Here is a 23,294-nt window from a genome sequence, read left to right as displayed (position 1 = left end):
AGTGTCTGGCACTTTGCTAGGAGGGTGGTGCAAGATGAATGATAACGTGCTTCCTGTCCCCAGGAGGTTTGCTTGTACTGGAGGGAGACAGACACATAAAAGATGATTTCACTCTTTGTGGAAAGTCAGAGAGAAGTGAACAGGTTACCATGAGAACACAGAGGCAGAACCCCAACTCAGAGAGAGGGAATCATAAATGGTTAAGGACGGAAGGAACTACTGTCCTAAGATTTTCAAAATGATTTGGAGTTAGTCAGCTGAAGAAAATGGAATAGAGGTAAGGAGGGGGAAAGGGCTGGAAGGGGATTCTATGGAGCTAATGTCTTTTAAGACAAAAGACAGGGAAGTGGATGTGAGAGATTCTGTGAGTAACTCTGTAGTATCAAAGCATAAAGTTCTCAGCAGGAGATAGCTGGAAGTGAGATAAAAGAAGTAGGCAGAACTCATTGCCATGGACAGCCTTGTAGACCATTAAAGATGCTGGATTTTATCCAGTGGGTGGTAGGCTATAAAATTCAAGAGGGTTCAAAAAAGTCAAGCATGATGAGAATCAAAACAAAAAACAACAAGTAACATCCTATAGAATCAAAACAAGGAGAATGGAAAAAATATTGGGAAGCTAGTGAAATCATTCTTAAGTAATTAAGTACATCAATAAAACAGACCGTCATAGGAGGAGAACTCCTGCTGTTTGATAAATAAGATTAAATCAGAGTAATTATCTTCATAGTAGGAAAATGTATGCTTAAGTGTTAACATGATTTGCCTCGCTAAGAACAATCTGAAGATTTTTCATGGCAATACCTTAACAACACATTTTACTACTAATTCCACAAGCCACCAGAGCCATTTTATTGCCCTTTATGTTCAACAGGTCAAATATGCCTTTTTGTTAATTTCTATTAATTTAATAACTCAATTCTCATTATTAAAATAGACTAGTATACCAAGAAATAACTTCTTTGGTAAAAATAAAGATTTCAAAGTGTTTTGGTTTTGTCCTTTCCACAAATGGATAGCTTTTTATGAATAGGTGAGAGAGATAACGAATTATGTAATCTAAGTTATGGTTATCAACAAGGGTAACTAAGAGATAAAGTTTGAAAATAAAAGCTCACACCAAGGCTGGGGATGTGACTCAAGCAGTAGCACGCTCGCCCGATATGCATGGGGTGCTGGGTTTGATCCTCAGCACCTCATAAAAATAAAATAAAGATGTTGTATCCACCGAAAACTAAAAAAAAAAAATTAAAAAAAAAATTAAAAATATTTTAAAATTCTTTCTTTCTCTTTAAAAAATAAAAAAATTAAAACGCATGCCAATTCTAAGTGTAATAATTTGTCCTTGCTCCTTTTTGGCCAAGTCCATTGCCTGCCTTATTTCTGTTATGTCACTGAAGCCCAGAGGGCTCATAGTTGGTCTCCATTTATCTATCTAAATTAATAAAATGAATTCTGTGACTTTTCCACAAACTTCATGGTGAAGTATATAGGGCAAGAAGGAAGGAATTTTAAAGTGACTCGGATTCTTCTGTATTTGCTGTCTTGCTTCCTAACATTCCCAACTAAAATGCAAAGAATAATGAAGGCCTGGAGTCCACCTTGTTTGAAACCCAGTGGTAGCTGTGAAGGAATTCCTGCCACTGTAAAAGATTTCTTTCCTGAGACAATCATGTTTTTAAGATACCTTCAAGTGTTTATCATTTTACACTTTAAAAATAGAAGAAAAATAGTTGTCTCTAAAAATCCATTAAGATCCTTCCTATTTTAGAAGCTGAATTTTCCCAAACTACGAATTCTCATCTTAAAAATTCTATAATGAGAAACACCCATCTATGCAAACCTCTTTATTGTCTCAGCTTCCCAAGGTATTCAGAGCAACTGAGTTCAGAAAAAGGAGCCAGAGTCAAAGCCTCACAATTTACAGATGCTTCCTCTCTCAAATAGCAGAGGGATTGGGGCCCCTTGCCTTCCATCTCTTCTCTAGACTGAAGAGCTGAGCCAATGCCTCCTAAAACTAAACTGAATCACAGACCTCCTGTACTAGACACACACGGTCCAGGCATCTTGGCCCAAGTTTCTGAATGTAAGTCTAGTTGTCCACTTTGAAAATGAGTTAATTTCAATTAAAGAAATGGGACAAGATGAAGTTCTTTTATTCTTTTATTTTATTGCTCCCTTTGTCTACTGCTACAAGTGCACGGTTGCCAAGAAGTCAGGTGGTGTAACAGCAATGGAGATAGATATGCCAGTCAGACTGTCTTCAGAAAAGACTGTTGAACCGAGCCTAGTTGGCTGACTGCCCACGTCGGCTGCCTTTGAGCTCTGAAGCCGCATTGCTTCCAGGGTATTTGCAGCCAGACTGAGCATGGCAGAGTAACAATTCTGTCCCATTCCTGCTCAATATGGGACTCTACCTCAGCAGCTTTGACTCCAGGGTTCTCCATCAGCCTAGCTGAAACTTTCTCAGAAAGGCCCCACAAATCAAGACTTTTCCTACCCATTTCTCTTTCATCACAGTTTTCCAACCCAGATCATAGCCTGAAGGCTCTCTGCCTACTTTTCCTTCTTCCCTTCTCATTATTCAAAGAAACTTCCCCAGTAAATCTCCTATCTATGCAGTGCTATCTAGTCATTTGCTTTTCTAAAAGATGTGAATAAATTCACTTTTTGTGAATTTGTTTGCATCATAACCCACCAATATTATATTCTGATGAGGGCAAACCATGGAAATATTTTCTTTTGAAGACTATAAAAGGACATAAGAATGATATATCACATATCACTCAAGAATATATTGCCTCTTCGAGGGCTTGGAAGACTGAAGGGGATCAGAGGTTTTAAAAAACTCTTTTTTTAAAAAAAAAAAAAGGGGGGGGAGGGCATGGAAAGGGAGGCTAGACAGGAATTTACTAAATCTTGTTTCTGTAAGAAATGTAGGTCTTAAGTGTAGTTGTATAAGTGGGGACCCAGTCTTAGAAAATGAAAAGCAATCTTTCCATTGACACAAACGCTAATCTGGCCCTTACTAAGTGATGCATTCTACCAAAAACTTGTTTTAAAAGACTGGGGAAAAGAAAATTAACAAAAACACTAATGAGCAAGGATTTTCATTTTAGAAGAAAAATGGAAGGCAGCTTTCCAGCGATTCTCAAAGCAAGTAGCAGGATGTGGACACTAAGAAAAAAAGACGACAGTTCCAGGCTAGGGAAGCAACAGTCTGGTGTCACAGCTGTTTCTGTCACTCACCCTGGGTGAGTTCTTTAACTTCTCTGATCCTCAGTGTCCTCATCTGATGGATAACAAGGATAACAACATGCTATTGTGAACAGTCAGTAGATGACAAGAACAGAGAACAACTGCTCATCTGGATTTATGCAAAAGACTTTCTACAGAATATCTAAAGTAATTAAATGTGATTATCTCCCTAAGATATGAGGTATCACGAAGGGGTTACATGTAAGTTATGAAGCTAAATATAGAGATTTTTCAATGCTAATTAAAATCTATGCAAAAGATAAATTACATCACTGTAAAAGAAAATTTGATCTTATTCAAATGGCTACCTTCTATAAAAAGTCTTTCATGATCTGATTCTTCCAGATTACCAATAACTCTTAACTTGTATTGCAATAGTCATTCTAATAGAACCTGACACATAGGTGACATTCAATAAATAATAAAATCACTACAAGTTTAAAGGTAAAATCTGCATTTCCCCTCTTCTTTCTTGGAAATCATTCAACACCAACAAGGAAAATAATAGCACTAGCCCAATTTTTGTGAAAACAAGAAAAAAGTTGAAAACTCAAAATATAAAAAGAAAGTACAAGCTGTCAAAAAAGTAAAAATAGGGCACAAATTTGAGAAGTCAAAAACAGAGAAGGCCTTAGAAGTAGAGAAAGGACAAGCAAAATAAGCTTCTCAAAAGATAGGGAGAGGAAGAAACAGAACTTCTCCTGAAGCGAAAACCTGACCTGTGTGGTAGGGTGAGGAAAACAAGATAAAGAGCTGACAGCAGGACCTTCCCTGGACTCATGTAGTTCCAAGAAGCAGAGGAATGAGACCACAGGAAGATTCACAGGGAAGCTGCTAACTTTGCAGGAACTCATATGACTGCTTCAGACACAGAAGGGAAGAAAAGACTTCTTATTGTGCAAAAAAAATATCACAGACCTTGCATCTGTTGACTGGGAAGAAGTAAAGGACAAGTGAACTCACATGGAAAATCATCTTTAAAAATTATTTCTGCTAATAAGCCAGGTCCAAAGAACCAAAGGCCGAATGTTTTCTTTGATATGCAAATGATAATTCCCAATAAGGTGGATGTGTAGGAGGGAGAACAAAGGTATTTTGGACTAGAGAGAGGGGAGTGAAAGGAGGGGAGGAGGCATGGGGTAGGAATGATAGTAGAATGAGACATTATTACCCTGTGTGCATATATGATTACATGACATGTGTAACTCTACATCATGTACAACCAGAGAAGTTATACTCTATTTATGTATGATGAGTCAAAATGCATTCTACTGTCATGTAAAACTAATTAGAACAAATTAAAAATAGATAAAAAATTATTTCTGCTAACTTGGAACATAGTAAAAATCTTTGGTTCAATCTCTAGGTCCAAATCAAAAATAAAAAATTCACTTGTTTCCAAAAATGCATGATCAAAAAGCAACTGGCACAAAATCTATACAAACCCACCATAAAAGAGGTCAGAAATACAAGAATAAACAAGAGTCACATAGAGGGAACAGAGCAGGAAAAAAAATGTATCATTGTAAAGTAGTTGAAATGTGGTCATATCTCTCAAAATATATTTTGAGTTAACAAAGTTATGTCTTTTTAAAAAAGAAGTAAAAACCAAAGATTCAAGAGATAAGAGGAATAAGAGGAAAGGCAGAGGGAAAGTACAGAAGGTTAAACAACCGGAAATAAAACATGAGCTGACAAAGTTCAGTAAAATATGGGGGAAAAAACTAAAATCACAGAAATGAAGAAACAACTGGGATAGAAACAATGAAGCATATTAGTAATTAAAGTAGAGGTATGGATTATAGAGAGCTAAAAGCAGCAAAATTAAATGTAAATTAAAAATACAGTGAAAATAATTAGGAGATCTACATCCACTTAGGGTATAAAAGGTTGCAAATGGTCCCATCCCTGTAATAACAATGTGGAAACTCCAGATAAATGGGATAAAAAAAAAATTTAAGTCATTGGAAATTTGTGAAAAGAAAGGAGTCTGAATAAATTAAATTATTAAAAAAAGGACAGGCGTTGCAGGAAAGCAGAAGTCTACAGTCACTTTGACCTCTCTGTGGGCACAATTGCCCAATCTGAAAGCAGGACAGATGAAAGACAGCCTTAAACAGGCAGCTGAACTTTGCTGAGACAGGTGGAAAGCAGCAGAACTTTATGGCGGCTGTTGTTAGATGCCGTGGATTAGAATCTGAAGGAATGTCAAAGACAGTTAGTTTTTCCTGTATACAAACTTTTCACCACAAGACTTTTGCTGAGTATGCTGTGGCATGGGAACTGGTCTGGAAGAGATTGACAGAGATGTTTTATACTTGTAATGCTTAGATTAAAAAGAAATACAAATAAATAATAGTGGAGTATTTCCAAAAATGAATGAGATGTTATCCACACTTTCAAGATTAGCTAATCTTAAATAGAATAAATAAGGAAACCCACTCTTAGACCCATCATACTGAAAATTGAAAGTAACAAGAAATCTTATTAGCAATCAGAGAAAAATGATAAGGGGCAAGCTATATAAAATATGGTATATTTACATGAAACACTATGCAAAGGCATGGTGAAGCACTTTATGTACTGATGTGAAAAGTCCTTACCAACGAGATATGTTAAGTGAAAAAAGCTAAGGTGAAGAATAACAGTGTGTGCAGCTGGACAACATTCAGAAAAAAGAGAAAAAATATTTTTGCTTGAATCTGCACAATATCTAGAAGGATCAGTGCCACACTGTGTTTTAGTCAGCTTTTTCGCTGCTGTGACTAAAAGACCAGACCAGAACAATTGTGGAGGAGGAAGAGTTTATTTGAGAACTCACAGTTTCAGAGGTGTCAGGACATAAACAGTGGGCTCCATTTCTTGGGCTCTAGGTGAGGCTGAATGTCATAGCAGAAGAGTGTGGCGGAGGGAAGCAGCTCACATGATGATCAGAAAGCAGAGGGAAAGAGAACCTCCACTCTCCAGGTATAAAATATATACCTCATAGCCACGACTCCAACGAACCACTTCCTTCAGCCACATCCCACCTGCCTCCAGTTAATTAATCCCTATCAAGAGATTAATTCACTAATTGGCTTAAGGCTCTCATAACCCAATCTTTTCTCCTCTGAATCTTCTTGCATGCCCCACACATGAGCTTTTGGGGGACACCTCACAACCAAACCATAACAACTTGTAACACTGATAGTTTTCACAGGGTGCAAAAAATATGGTCTACAGAGGGATAACACCAATCTGAGACTTTTGAACTTTTTGATTTTTAAGCCAATAACTGTGGTTAAACTACTTAAACCATATATAAATATAATGCAAATGCAAGTAAAATATAAATGTAAAATATACATACAGAATATCATTTGATCATGTAATACCACAAGAATGGGATCCTATGTTATACTCCATGTATATAATATATCAGAATACACTACACTGTCATTTATATTTGAACAGAACAATTTAAAAACAAGCAGAATATCATGTGATTATGTATAATTTGGCTTAGGAAAGAAAGAGTTTTTACAAAGAAAAGGAGTCTCTCCTTTACCTTTTTCTTTCCACTTTTCAGAAAACCAGACTTCATGGAAACTGGAATATCATTAAGTCCCACTCTGTCTCCCTTTCTCTCCCAGTGAGTTTCTCACCTCCAGTTCTTCCTGTGACTTGCTCCAATCTCCTCTCTAAAGTCCAGCTGCTTCTAAATGGCTCCCATGATCATGTTCACTTTGGACTATTTATCAAAAAGGCTCTAATTCTGGTCTCAATTCTATAATGCCTGCCAAATTCAGATTCTTGCCATATTTTTTTAATTAATTAATTTGGTCCCCCCCCCTCCGCTTCTTGGTACTGGGATTAAACTCAGGGCCACTGACCTACATTCCCAGCCCTTTTTTATTTTATTTTATTTTTGTTTTTGTTTTGAGACAGGGTCTTGCTTAGGGCCTCACTAAGTTGCTGAGGCTGGTCTTGAACTTGCAATCCTCATGCCTCAGCCTCCCTTGTGAACTCTGCCTTTATCCCTGAATTCAAATCCCAAGGAGAGAATATCTAACTGACTTGACAAACATTTCCTTTGACCCAATAAGTCACGGGTGTGTGTGCTGGAGTTCAGAACACAATACATTAAAGTATAGTATCTTGGCATGCTCAGTACATTGAAATAGAGAATATTGAAAGAGTCTCAGAATCAAGGTCTTACTGACCTTTTAACATCCTCCTTTCCCTTTCGACTCATTCTGCCCAGGAAGCAATTCACAGGAACTAGAATTCCTCTTCCCAAAGGAGATCATACAAATTAAAACTCCTCTCCTCAAAGCAAGCCATAAAAGCATTCCCCCTTTGGGCTGGGAATGTGGCTCAGGCGGTAGCACGCACGTCTGGCATGCGTGCTGCCGGGGTTCAATCCTCAGCACCACATACCAACAAAGATATTGTGTCTGCTGAGAACTAAAAAAATAAAATAAAATATATATAAAAAAAATTCCCCCTTTTTCTCTTGAAAGCCTCATTACCTGAGAGGAAACAATGACATACAGAGAAGCCAAGAAGAACATGAACAGGTCCAGATGGGCTTCCCTTCTCACTTTATTTCCATTAGGTCATACCATTTTGTTTAATCATATTTTGATATGCCATCTCTTCTTCATGAAACATACTGAGTCTTTGGATCTTTAGTTCCAAAGGTTCTAGCACCACATAAAACTCCAACTAAATGTATTTGTTATACTTCATATATATATATATATATATATATATATATATATATATATATATACATTAGCATGTGTCACCATGACCCCTAGGATGGATGAGGAGAGGTATCATAGCTATCAGTGGCAGCACAGAGCATCCATCAGTTCTAGGGATAGGGCTGTCATCTCAGGTGAGGGAAAACTCGTGGGTAATCTCTAAGTCTGTAAGTATATGAAGGATAAAAACAGATTAAGCTAGCAATGGGAGGATTTAGCACATGTCCTAGAGTTATTTTTCTCCTTTAGAATGGGTCAAGATTTTTACAATACAATTAGATGATACTAGGCATCAAACTAGCAGTTTTGTGTCTCAATATATTTATCTCTTTCTCTGTAGCAATATTATCACAAATGTAGCCCCCTAAAGCCACACACATTTATTATCTCACAGTTTCAATGGGTCAAGACTCCAGGTATTTCTCCATGAGTCCTCTCTGAGGAAAGCACCAGCCAAGACAGCATTCTCATGTGAGGCTCCATGGTGGAGCAATACACTTTGAAGTTTACATCATTATTGGAAGTATTTAGTTCTTTACAAGCTGCCAAAAGTTTATTGGTTCCTTGTTAGCCAGAGGCTGCTCTTAGTTCCTACTGCATGGCCCTCTTCATAAGCAAGTAAACAGCATGGAAGCTTGCTTCTTCAAAGGGACCATGGAGAGGAATCCTTACAAATTGAAAATTATGAGCCCATTTGATGTTAACTGCATATGCATACCCCATAGATTCTGCCCCTTTTGCATTGTTGTTTTAGTTCAAAGCAAGTCATAGTTTTCTCCATGCTTGTGGGCCAACAGGTAAGAGCATCAGGAATTGGACTACAAAAAGGTGTGAATACCAGGAGGTGAATTCAGAGAGTCTACTTTAGAATCTGTCCACCACATTAGACAAAATAAAGATTTGATATCCTCCAATCTCAAATATTAACATTGATCTTCAAGTGGTTGTTTGACTTCTCTATTTAAATATTCTCACTCTCTACAGCTGGATTATAAATGCTCCCTGGACAGTGATTGTTTGCCCATTGCTTGGTCAACTGAGTCTTTTGTTTGTAATCCACACTACATTTTCATTCTACCCCCTACCAGTTCAGTAAAGTATGTTTAAACTCCTAGCTGGGTGCATTTTTTCATTATCCCTACCTGCATTTGAGGGCTATGTTAAGTATTAAAGAATTGCCTTGGAAAGAAATCTGGAAAACAGATATGTGGAAGAAAGGTGACCATGTACTTCAAATCAAAGAGGCTATTTTCAGAAGGGCCGATAGCATTGCTTATCTCACACTACTAATTCCAACACCTCGTTAATCTTATCTCTAGAGTCATTTCCAGGAGAAGACAATGAAAAAGCATTTAAATTTACTGTTTCAAGTAGCCAGTGCAGAAACCTCCTTTAAGAACTGTTTTAAGATTATCTTAGTTCTCAGACCATTTAGAGATTCCAAATTCAATGACATCAAGAACAACTCTGAAAAAATGTAGCCCTCCCTCTTGTAAAATTATATTTTCTTTTGCAGAACCACTATATGTCAATTATTTTCCAGCTGTGTTGTTTGTTTTTATCTAGTAAAATTCATGGTATGCTTTTCCTTTGAACTGTGAGCAAAACAATAGCAATGATATGAGTAAATCCCATTTTTAAAGTGATATCTGCACGGATCAGTTGACTCTAGCAAGAGGTTATAGACAGCAAAATAAATTGTTGTCTTTTGGTTTCCAGCCTGTCCTTTTTACTTGTAAGAACATTTATATGAAGATATTTTTAATTATAAAACAGCTACATCTAAACATTTATAATTTTTTAAAAAATCATCTCTTCCTTCAGGCACTTTGCATTGTAAATAAAAGCTATCTGACCACATAATACATGGGCAGAAATATAAAAAGAAATAGAAACAATTGTTCAACTCCTTCTGTTTATTGCCATTTCTCCCATTCATTGTCTTTCCCTTCTTCGATTCCTCATCCCTTGCAAAGTATTACTTTATATCCTCCTTGTCACTATTTCTAAATTAGCTTTCCAAATGGCTTTTACCCTGAGGAAGAGCTGAGCATACTAAGAGAAAAACATTCACAATAGAGTCAGTGAGGTGAGGAGGAAAAGAAATCAGAACAGTTATAGTAGGGGTCTAGTTTTCAAGTACAAACAAATAATATGCAGTAAGTAAATTATAACACATGAATGTATAATGTGTATGTAATATATATCCATATGTGCATTTGGAGAGATAAAGAGCAAATACATATTCAGAGATAGTGCAAATAGATTAAAATGATAGAAAATACATAGTAAATATTTAACAGAGGGATTGTGGGGAAAGGGAGAAGTGGAGAAATAGGACATTCACTTGATAGAAATGGATTTTCTTGCTTTTTAAAAATAAATATGTACTAGTTTACAAAGAAAAATTAATACTTTCCAGATGCTTCTGTTTGCACAATGTCCAATCATCCTCAATGCTGCCCAATCTTTATTTTACCAATTATTGATAGCATCGCTTGATTTTGACAAGGATCAATGCTTCCCCATCTAGTACCATACTATATCATTCCGTCAAAAAATGTTGCCTAAAATTCAGACAAAAATGCATGTGCCTTCCACTCAGGGCTTCTCAACTTCTCTTTATCTGCTTTTCCTTGACACCTATCTGCTGGAACCTCCCCCAAGATATCCAGCTGGTCCCATCAGTGCAAAGCTGCTGTTGCTGCTGTGCATTGCACCTGCCTATAGCTGTCAGGTTTATGAAGTTCGATAGTAAACATGTCCCCAGGGAAAGCTGGCATGCCATTACAAAAATTAATTATTAAAGAAACCTACTGCACAAATGGTAATCCGAAGGATAACTTCAAAAACAATAATACTCCAAGTTATTAAACTTCCTACTTGTAGATGACTTTATATTTCTTATGGTGCTGTCCTCCCCACCCCACGTCTCACTTTCTCTCCATTCTCACAATCCTTAATTTCCCATGAATTGAGAGTCAAGTACAACAAGTCCCTGAGTTTTGCCAGCTTGCACTTCACTGATCTGATCATACAACTCTGCTAGAATCCTTACACTTCATTTTCCCTGATTAATTTGCTTAATCATCAGTTCACCTACAGTATCCAAAAAAGCTCAGTGATTTGCTATCTAGGGAACATAGCTGAAGTAAGCATCTTTCTTCTCCTGGGAGGAACACAGTATAGAAAGAGCATGGGATTTGGAGCCAGACTAACTCCTGATCTAATCTTGGCTCTGCCACTTACTAATTCATGCAGTCTTGGTCAAACTACTTAACCCTCTAAGCCTCTATTTCTTCCATCTGTAAAATAGGGATCATAATTTCTCCTTAATAGAGGTGCTGTAAGGATCTTATAAGAATCTGGGATAAAGCAATTGCCTCTAAGAAACCTCCCTAAGCATTTGGAACCTGACACAAAATCCTTACCCTAGCCCCATCTGCTGGAAATAGAGAGTAAAGTCATGTTTATAATTATGCAAACTAGAGAGCTTTTCAAAATGTAACTGTTCTGCGGTCCAACATCACAAATCCACAATAATGAAAAGCAGGAATTAATATTAATCTCCATCTGTTATGGTAAAGGACACTAAGGGACCCAACTCTGAGTCATATAGCTAACTGGTAACAGAACTTCTGACTTGGAGTCCACAATACCAAATAGAAGACTGGTAAACTTAAGAGATATATATCCATGGAAGTTACAGAGACCAGGAGACCCCTCAGGAGGCAGTGATGGTCACCTGGGTGTGAATTTTCAGAGGTAATCGTAGTGGGAAGAGACGGATTCTAAGATCTTATTAAGAGAATGTAGCCCAAATAACACCTCAAGTCACCTTGTTCTTTGAGATTTATATAAAGTTGGCCCAAGCCCTCAATATGTAGGAAAGCCAATTCTTTCCTAAAGTTCCTGGAAACTTCCACTTTTTGCTTCACTTACATGTTACAGGAAATCGGTTTCTCACATTAGAACCCATAGCTTCAGTCTCTCTCTGCAGGATACCAACCCAGATGTAGACAGCTCAGCACTGAATGTTATATGTAGAAAAAAATTGGTGAAGGTTTGAAGTAATGATGTTATGCAGTGCTGCTAAGCATGTCATTTAAATTGAATATTAGACATCTATGCTCTGACAAGTTCACCAGCAGCCTAATATCAGCAATTCTTCATTAGAAGCTTTCTATGGAAACTCCAGCTTCCTCCTATGTTGTTTAGACCTCTTTCTCCCTTGAGTCTCTATTATCTCTCAATTCTCTTCATTTTATAGGAAATATCATTTTTCTACCTCATCTTCAGCCATGGATTTGCATTTGCGTAAGCAAACATTTATTAATAAAGCCCATTGGAATCAAATTCCATCCATTCTGTATCTAACCATTCCGTAATTAGATTAACCTTTCAGAGATTAAAGTTTCAGTTCTTTCTCTTTCCTCTACCCCAAAGACTCCGTAAATAAAAGGGAGCCATACAGATAGTGACATTCCCCCTGAAATAAGTAATGCCAATTCTCCCCATAGTTCCTTCCTATACTCACACATAAACCAGGAAGGCAAAAGTAGTTACAGTTCATTTTGACTTTAAATTGCATTTTTTAATCCCACTATTCAAAGAAACAATTAAGATTGAGATGGATTACCTATCAAGTTTAAAGAAGAAAGAGAAGTCAACAATAATACTCTCGGTGGTAGATTGCCCCTGGGTTCAATCCCAAAATACAATAATGACATGTCAGAACAGGAAATTGGAAGGCAAGGCAGTTGGGAAGCATGATAAAATGTTTAGTTTGGTCAACAGAGTCTGAGCCCCTGGGTTGACTACACAGATGTTTTCAGTAGCGAGCTGGACATCCAGGCTCAGAGCAGAAGGAAGAGGTCAGGATTGGAGCTTAGGTTGACATAGGGATCAACATAAAGTGATAATTAAAAGTATGAGAAAAGTTGTGCTCTTCAATGCGAAAGGAGCAAAGACTGAGCTGTAGGCAATGCCCATGGTGAACAGTTGTTAGGAGAAAGGGAAAGCACAGAGCCTAAGCATTGTAGAGACGGAAAGAGAATCAAAAGAGAATCCAAGCAGTATGCTGCCATAAAAGGCACAGTGAGAGAGGGCCTCAAGTGAGAATGGCCAGGAATATCAGAGTCTCAAGGGAAGTCAAGGGTCATTGCCACAAAAGCTATGCAAAAGGCATTATATTCTTAACACTTCAGACGTGTAGCGTGTTGGAAGAGAACTTGGGTTGCAAGATGGTAGTAGCAGGATTAGAAGCATTGTCTGACATTTATCTAGCACTTGACAGACTCCCAGGGTTTCCAGATGAAGTATTTATTTAAATTTGAATTTCAGTAAACCATAAGTATTTGTTAGCATATATCTATTTCAAACAGTGAATAATTTTAGTATAAGTATGTCCACAGTAAGCCTATAATTAAATAATCTGGAATTTAAATTCAATAGACCAATCTTTATTTGTGTTAAATCTAGCAACCCTACATACACCAGGCACCATGCTAAGCTTTTTGAATACATAATTTACTTAATCCTTATAATAGTCAACTCATAGAGGAGTTTCGCTATGTTTTGTTCTTCTCTTCTCCAAGAAATCCTTATAGGATCCCTACTGATAATATAAAATAACTAATTTTGCAAATTTGAAATGTTTCATATAGTCCCCCTTTATTAGTTCTTCATTAAATGAAAACCAGTATGATCACCAAATGTCTGTGTGTGTGTGTGTGTGTGTGTGCGCGCGCGCACACACACACACACTGTTTACTGTTTTCTCTAAATAGTTTTAAGGATCACTCCAATCTAGAATAAAATGCTGATTTCTAGCACCATACCATAAACATTATCAGCATTGGTAAGAGTGGCTGGGAACAGTGGCTGATGCCTGGAATTCCAGCATCTCAGGAGGCTGAGTCAGGATGATCGCAAGTTCAGAGCTAATGAGGCCCTAAGCAACTTATCGTGACCCTGCCTTTAAATAAATTTTTTTAAAAGAGTGGCAGGGTGCTGGGAATATAGCTCAGTTTGTAGAGTGCTTGCCTCACATGTGCAATGTGCAATGCCCTGGACCAATCCTCAGCACCAAAAAAAAAAAGAAAAAAGAAAAAAAGAAAGAAAAAGAAAAGAAAAAGTGTTAGGAACATTCAAATCACCTTTTTTTCCAAATTAGTAATGATTTAGGCTAAAAATTCAGAGTTTTAAGAATGGATATTTCAATTATATTTTAAAAGTATAAAGCAGAACACAGTGGCACCAAATAATATAAGTCATCTGATCACAGGATCTTATTTATTAATAAGTCTTAGTTTCTCCCTATATAAGTAGGCAAACATGGATCCCTAAATTGTCACTACATGATTAGTTTGGGTACTGTAAAACACATTGAAACTTCTAACTCAATATCTTTTTTTTTTATAAGCTACACCATGAAACAGAGATCTCAATATTTGTATGAACCATTTAAACAGCAGACTTTGGTATATTTTCTTATACAATTTTATTAAAGAATCAGCTCCTTATGCTAGAGATGCTTAGGAATTTAGTAACAGGAGCCTATAATAAGTATAAGACAACTCAAGGTATTTTCCCTTTGTCATTGTCCACTAATGTTCTATTTTGAATAAGTGATTCTTTCTCTGTGAGCCTAAATTTTCCTATGTGTAAGAGTTCTTTCCTATTGTACACCATAATTATGTGAGATAATGTGCACATACAATTTACTCATAAACCTGTAAATTTTTTACAAATATAATATACCACATTATTATTAATTTTCCTAAAAAATATAAGTAAATTAAAAAAATAGAAATAAACCCAAACTTGATAAGTGTTATAGTTTAGATATGAGGCATCCCCCACAAAGCTCCTGTTAATGCAGGAATGTTCAGAGGTGAAATTATTAGATTTTGAGAGCTGTAACCTAATCAGTTAAACTATAGTTTAGCTGTAACCTAGTTTAGCAGTTTTCTCATCTAAAAAATGGGAATGTTGTATTCAATGGTCTCTCCAAGGTTTCTGCCAGCTCTAGATATTGGAATGCACAGTGATAATCAGAGATAGTATCCAAACATGCAAAGTGATGGTATGAAGTTAGCCTAGATTTACATTTCTATTGCAGAGGACTCATATAGTGAGTCATTCAGATTGGGGTAATAAAATTAAAATTCTGTGCTGGTAAATGGTTGGAAATGGAGAATATTCTGCTAAGTGAAATTAGCTCAAAGGTCAAATGTTTTCTCTCATATATAGAAGCTATAGTAAAACAGAGAAAAGGGGGAGGAAAGGGTAGGATAACATAAAGAGCCAATCAAATACAAACTAACAAAGGAGCAAAAAGAAGTCTAGAAGAGGAAGAAGTGAAGAAGGAAAAAAGAAAGGGGTATCAAAAACTGAAATTAGGGATGGGGTTGTAGCTCAGTGGTGGAGCACTTGCCTTGCATGCGTGAGGCACTGGGTTCAATCCTCAGCACCACATAAAAATAAACATATACAACGAAAAAAATTTTTTAAAAAACCGAAGTCAATTTTCTTACATGTATGAGTTGTCAGGATGAACCCAACTACTATGTATAAAGCTCTAATAAAAAAATAAAATTCTTATATATCAAAAGAAGGCAAATGTTTGATGCTTCCTAACACAGGTATATCTTTCCCTATCAGAATTCTGTCTGAAACTTGTTCATCCTACAAATATTTATGATGACACATTACTATTAGGTTGGCAAATAAAATCCTGATCCAAATCCTTGAAATCAAGGAATAGAGACAGAAAATTCAAAATTATACTTCATTATCATGAGGGTTATCATCAGGATAAAGTAAACATACAGAGATTGTTCCACATCAGGGGCTGGAAGGAAGCCAGGCTTTAATAGGAAGGGGTCCCAGAAAAAGAAAGAACGAATAGATGGGTTAACTATAGAGGAATGGAGTAACATGTGGAAGCCATGGATAAGGTGTTCAAAGCAGAGGGCATTAAAAAAAGCAGATGTTTTTGATAAAATATGATGGAATTTCAGATACGAAGGAGGAAGAGGCAAGTGGAAACAATTTAAATGAGAGAGATAAGAAGAAAAGAGAAAGAAGCCTTGTATGTCAGTCTGGCCAAGGGTTATACTTATTCAGGGGATGGAAGGTCACCTCTATACTGTAACCAGGACAGATTTGATTACTATCACTAGAATGGAGAATGGATTTCACCCTTAATTTTAGAAGGAATAAATAAGCCTGGACTGAGTAGAATAGAAGCATAGGTGGGAAACTGTAAGGAAGAAAAAGGAGTCAAGTGACAACCAGAATCGTGGCTTGGGAAATCAATCATATGATGGTATTATTGATTAACACAGGATTATTAGTTTTCACCAGACTGTCCTGTGGTAACAGATAACCTTGTATCTTATAGGAACAAGAGGATGCTCCTGGTTTACATTGCATGTAATTTTATGCAGGGCAGCCACAGCTCTGTTCCCCAGTCTTCTTATTCCAAACTCCAATCTGAAGAAGGAGGATCTGTGTTATGGTTGGAATGTGAGGTGTTTTCCTAAAGCTCACGTGTGAGACAATGCAAGAAGGTTCAGAGGAGAAATGATCTGGTTATAAGAGCCTTAACTCAATCAGTGAATTAATGCCCTGATGGGATTAACTGGTAACTAGAGGTGGGTGGGGTGTGGCTGGAGAAAGTGGGTATTGAAGGCTTGCCTTTGGGGTATATAGTTTGATCTTGTGAGTGGAGATCTCTTCTCTGCCTCTGATCACCATGTGAGCTGCTTCCCTCTACCACACTCTTCCACCATTATATTCTGCCTCACCTCGAGCCCAACGAATGGAGCCTGCTATCTATGGACTGACACCTCTGAAACTGTGAGCCCCCAAAAAACTTTTCCTTCTCTAAAATTATTCTTGTCAGGTCTTTTGTCACAGCAGTGAAAAAGCTGACTGTAACAGCCTAAGACATGCTACTCTTGGAGTTGAGAAAAAAAACAAGATAAGTCCAAGAAACAACTATTACCTAAGTAACATTAGTTCACATGCTGTTGACCAAATCAAACCACATGGCCAAGCCCAGTGTCATATAAGATGACAACAAATATTGTCTTAATTCAGTCTATCTCAATCTTCCTTCCTATTCACAAATATTTGCTTCCCTCTTTTATTCACACAAAATGAGTGGGACTGTAAATGGCTTACCTAACTATAACACCAAGCTGGAAATCCTGGAGATAGTCTCTGCATCATATTTAAGTTCTCCTGATTCTGAAACTGTGAATGACAGAAAAAAAAAAAGATTATCTGCCACTGCCCCTCACACATCCAACAGACAATAGTAGAATAGGGACAGAAAAATGATGATACGTGTTCCTGTTTAACAAAGGGATCGGACAGGAAGCATAGCAGACTTTGGTGAATAGCAAAGCTGAAGGCTCACTGGGTAAATAATGCAATAAAATTTTATCTTGGGGTAAGGAATATTTCTTAATTGGGGCTGTATTCTGATGTTTATAAATTTTAGTTGCAATGTTTTCAAAGTTTTTTAAAAAGACATAATTTGCTTTTGTATAATGGCCTGTTATCCTGCAATATTACTAAACTCACATTTATTCAAGGAATATTTTCAAAAATGATTGGAGATATAATAAACAATAATGTTATTTGTGAACAGGGACAATATTATTTACTTATTTCCCAATCTAGATTGGGGGTTTTATTTGTTTTCATCTCTGCTCGTTTGCTTTCCCATACTTTGCTGGTCAAGATTTTAGTACCTTCCTGAAAAAGGGAAATGAGGATGGGTATCCCTACTCTATTCCCAGTCTTAGGGGGAAAACTCCAGTCTGTTACCATTAAGCATGATGTCAGCTACAGTGTGACATTAGGTGCCCTTTGAAGGCCAAGGAGATTCCCTTCTACTCCTAGTCTGCTGAGAGTTACTATCATAAAGCAATGTTGAATTTTTTTCAAGCTATAGTACTTCATCAATTGATATAATCATATGGCTTTTTCTTTAGATAACTAATATCATGGATTATACTAATTGAACTGTTTTATTAATTCCCTATGGTGAAAGTTTAAATCATGGATTTTGGACTCTGAAACTTGTCTTTATCAACTGGCAAATGCTTCCTATCTACTTGAAAACAGATATATGACACATAATTGTTGGTGATGGCATTCTGTACAAATGTCCCTTAGGTTCAGTTGGATAATTACATTGTCTATCTTCTATATTACTATTGATTGTCCATCTATTTGTTTTATTCTTTACTAGAAAGTATTATTGAATTTCCCAACCATAATCATGAATTTGTCTATTTCTATGATTTTTATCATTTCACTTCATATGTTTGAAATCTGTTATTAGGCACATACCAAATAATATTGTTATGTAATTTTTATATCAATAAAACTTTTGTAATTATAAAATAACTCTTTATCCTAGCTAATGTCTTTTATAGATTAATTTAATGTAGTCACTTCACCTTTTTGTACTTATTATTTGTATGTCTTTTTAAAATCTTTTTATTTTTAACATACATATGTCTTCTATTTGAAACTGGGGTTTGCTTTTTATGATATCTGACAGTGTTTGCCTTTTAATTGGAGTTTACAGACATTCACATTTAACACTAGACTGAGTTGAAATCTATCATTCTACTATTTGTTTTCTATTTATCCTACTTGTTTTCATTCCTGTTTCTCTTTTCTTGCTTTTGAGTAGATTGATCATTTTTATGATACTAATCAAATCTAACATTAACTTAGCATTAACACTTTGTTTTAATTTTTAGTAATTGTGTTTGGATTTAAAATACGCATCTTTAAATAATCATAGTCTGAATTCAAATGACATTATACCTATGTACATACAATGAATGTGTCAACATTAACACAATTTCATTTCTTTCTTCCTATTCTTTGTTATTCTTTTCATGAATTGTATTTTTACATGTGCTATAAAGCTAACAATCCATAGGTATTATATTAATATTTAGTGTAAAAACTAGAGAAAATATATTTAGCAACAGATTCATTATTTCTGATTCTTTTCAAATTCCTTTGAGCAGATTTAATATTTTATTTGTTACAACATTTACCATGTTAAAAAATCTTTAACAATTTTCATTGTGATTTTCTGAAAATTAATTATTTCATTCAGAAAATAAAATTTCCTTTGCTATTACTTTGAAAATGTTTACAGTTCTAAATTATGTCTTTCAGAACTTGAAAAATCTTGTTCTGTTGTCTTCAGGTTTACATAGTTTGTTATACAATGTTTACACTGTAAGTGTACACTGTAACAATATTCAAACAAAGATCATTTTTTATCTTTGTTTCTTGCTAAGTAATATGTCTTTTCTCCCTCTGGTTATTCTTTATCAATGTCTTTTGGAAATTTGATTATGACTTGTCTGGTTATAGGTTTTTGTTTATCTTGCTTGAAGTTTGTTGATCTTCTTTTATCTGTTAATTTACAGTTTTCATCAAATTTGTAAAAATTTATTATTATTTCTTTCTCTTTTTTTTCTTTTTTTATTGGTTGTTCAAAACATTACATAGTTCTTGATATATCATATTTCACATTTTGATTCAAGTGGGTTATGAACTCCCATTTTTACCCCGTATACAGATTGCAGAATCACATCAGTTACACTTCCATTGATTTACATATTGACATACTCATGTCTGTTGTATTCTGTTGCCTTTATTATTATTTCTTCAAATATTTTTAAATCCCTCCCACTTTCATATCATTTATGGGTTCAAATTACATATAGTTTAGATGGCTTATTTCACAGATCACTAAGACTCTGTTCATCTCTTAGATTATTTTTTTCTCTGTGTATTTCATTTTGGAAAGTTTTTATTGCTGTCTTTAAATTCCCTGATGCTTGGTCCTGAATGCCTAATCTGCTGTTAACTTTTTCATGTTATTTGGTGTATATGTGCCTTTACTTTCACACTATATGCATACTATCCTTTAAGTTATTGAAAATATATACAATTATTGTTTCAGTGCCCTTGTCTGATTATTTCTGAATCTGTTCTTATTAATTCTTCTCTGATTAGGGTCTTGTTACCCTGCTTCTTTGTATGTTCATTGACATTTTTATTAGGTTCTAGACACAACAATTTTTATGTTATTATTATATGGATTATATTGTTTTCATTTAGCAACTTTGGGTCTTTGTAGATGGGTATTAAAATTATTTGTAATTTTATATAATGTGTTCAAGGAATTTTTAGAAACCTTGTTAGGGTAGTTCTGGAGTATACTTTGCTTTAGGGATAGTTCATTCCCACGACTGAAACAAATCTCTTATGGGGTCTTTACTGAATACCTGCAAGAATCCAGCAAGGATTCTTCACCTCTGGCTGGTGTAAAATTAAATGATTTCCATTTTTGCATGAGTTCCGAGTACTATTCAGCTTATAATTTACCATTCAGTCTATTTTCCAGTTTCAAGGAGTTTCATCTTATGCATGCATACTAAGCAGTTTCATAGAAACTCCTTTGCATATTTATGGAGCTTTTTTCTGGTGCTATTTCCTCTTCTCCAGAACTCTGCTCTGAAAGTTCTAGCTGCTTCAAACTCCTGAACTTTGGTGTCCATCACCACACACCTGCTTTCTATGCTTTCAAGAATGAAAGCCAGTGTAGTCATCTGACTCACCTCTTGGTTTTTGCTTCCTCTTGGGAATCATGGTCCTTTGCTTCCTGTTATATAATATATGCAAATGGTTCTTTCATACATTTTGTTAAAGTTTTCTACTTGTTCAAGATAGTAAATTAAATCCAGACCCTTTAATCCATTATGGACAGAAATGGAAGCTCTCAAATCATGTTTTAAACTAGAATAGTTTTCAGTCTTTTTGTTTTCCATGATGCTGTTATTTTTGAAGTGTGCAGACAAGTTATTTTTATGCTGTTGCTCAATTTGTTTTAAAAATTATTTTCCTGTTACTAGATGCAGAGTGTGCACTTTTTTCAGGAATGTTACAAAATGGTTCTGTGATTTCTCAGCACATACATCAGAAGGCACATCATGAATTGATGCATCATCTTGTAATATACAGTTCTGAGAATATATGTTCTGAGAAATGAATCTTTAGGTGATTTTATCATAATAGATTGTACTTAGAGAAACCAGATGATATAGCCTTCTATACACCTTTATTATATGGTATAGTTTATTGTTTCTAGGCTACAAACCTGTACAGCATGTACAAACCTGTACAGAATACTATAGGCAACTGTAACAAGTATTTGTGCATCTAAATGTATCTAGAATGCAGTAAAAATATGGTATAAAAGACAAAAATAGTTCAGTGGTAGAGCATTTGCCTAGCATGTGTGAGGCACCACATATAAATAAAAAAATAAACAAAGGTCTGCTAACAAACAACTAAAAAAACATTAAAAATAAAGACAAAAATGGCACATGTATATAAAGTACTTACTATGAATGGAGCTTGCATGAAAAATCGCTCTGGGAGATTTAGTAACTGAGTGGTGAAGTGAATGTGAAGTGGTGAAGGCCTCAGTTGTTACTATACATTTTTATAGACTTTATAAACACTGTATGCTTTAGCTACACTAAATTTATCTTAAAATTCTTCAATAATAAATTAATCTTACCTCTTTGTAACTTTTATACTTTATAAATTTTTAATTTTCATTTTTTACTCTTATAGTAATACCTAGCTTGAAACACAAATACGTTATACAGCTGTCAGAAAATATTTTCTGGGTTGTTTTTTTTTTTTTGTATCCTTATTCTGTAAGATTTTTTTCTATTATTATCATATTTTTTTACTTTTGAAAGTATTTTGTTAGCCACTAAGACAGAAAGTCATATTAGTCTAGGCCTGCACAGGGTCAGGATCACATCGCCACTGTCTTCTGCCTCCACATTGAGTCTCCACCAGAAGGTCTTGCAGGGCACCCACAGAGCTCATCTCCTGTGGCAGTATTGTTTCTTCTAGAATGCTTCCTGAAGGACCAGGTTCTTCTTGAGAAGATGTCACTCCTTTTCAAAAATACACCCATGCTAATTTGCTTGGCTTGTTTGCTCTGTTTTATTTTCTTCACCTTTTGATATTGCGGTCCATGTTTTCAAACTTTATAAGGAGCTTGTTGAGGTCTTTAAAAGCTTCTGATAGTAAACACTTCACTGTGAATTTCATGGGAGGTTTTCTTTTTCTGCTTTGGCAGTTTCTTTTTCCCTGAACTCCTCTTGCACTATGCATTTACTAGGCAGTAGAAAATTTTCAGCTCCATTTTAATCTTATGCAACTACAATCATATATTTGATCTGTTGCCATAATGTCATTATGTGGCACGTGACTATTTATTTAGATTCTGCTCATACCACAGAATTGTGCATGCCATCAGGTTCAGATCAGATCTTGTTTTTCTTAATACAATTTAGCAATTTTTCTAAAATGTTTAGCTTTTTCCTGCTGTCTACTAATCTGTATTCATACAACAAAGGAAATATACATGTTTACCTTTAAGACATACACATATTGCTTAGAATAAATAGGAATTGATATATTTCTATATACAATATTGTTCTGAAAATATCATTTTGTGTAGAATGATAAATAGTGTGATTATATTAATATTTATTCTAATAGGAAGTGATTTGGGTTTTTTATATTTTCCTTATATAAAACTAAAATGCATGGCTTTGTATTTTTATTTAAACCAAGTTTGTTTTCTTTCTCCCTCTGTGGTTCATAGCCTTTGATAGATATGAAGCTTTCAATAGTTAGTGCATGTATTGCTCCATTTACTGTGGCATTTTGCATTAAAAGTTATAAATGAGGACATAAAGTTTCTTAAAGGCATCATTGAATTATAGAATCAGACAAATCGCTGAGAGCTCAGTGCTATAGTTTTTATACTAAAAAATCAGCAAATCATTTAATACAATTCTTAACACAACACACATCTTAACTGAATGTTGTTCTTTGCTGTCTTCTCTGATCAAGGAGATGTCACAACACAACCAATTGCAAAATCAAAAACATGATTCTGATACCTGTGTTCCTCTTTTCTAACTTTAATCTTGCATATGGCCAAGATTAATAAAAAATTATCCCCCAATTTTTCTCTTTACCAATACTGACAGTTCCAAAAGCACATTTTAATATACAGTGGAGTGTTGGAACTGTTTTATGATATAGTGAACACTGACTACATATTGCAGCAAACTATTCCGACTATTCAAATGAAGCTGTAGCATCTGCAATTAGAAGGGATCTCATTGTAAATCATTTGAC

This window comes from Urocitellus parryii, chromosome 4, assembly GCF_045843805.1.
Source record: "Urocitellus parryii isolate mUroPar1 chromosome 4, mUroPar1.hap1, whole genome shotgun sequence".
NCBI classification, from domain to species: domain Eukaryota; kingdom Metazoa; phylum Chordata; class Mammalia; order Rodentia; family Sciuridae; genus Urocitellus; species Urocitellus parryii.
This window is presented reverse-complemented; position numbering follows the sequence as displayed.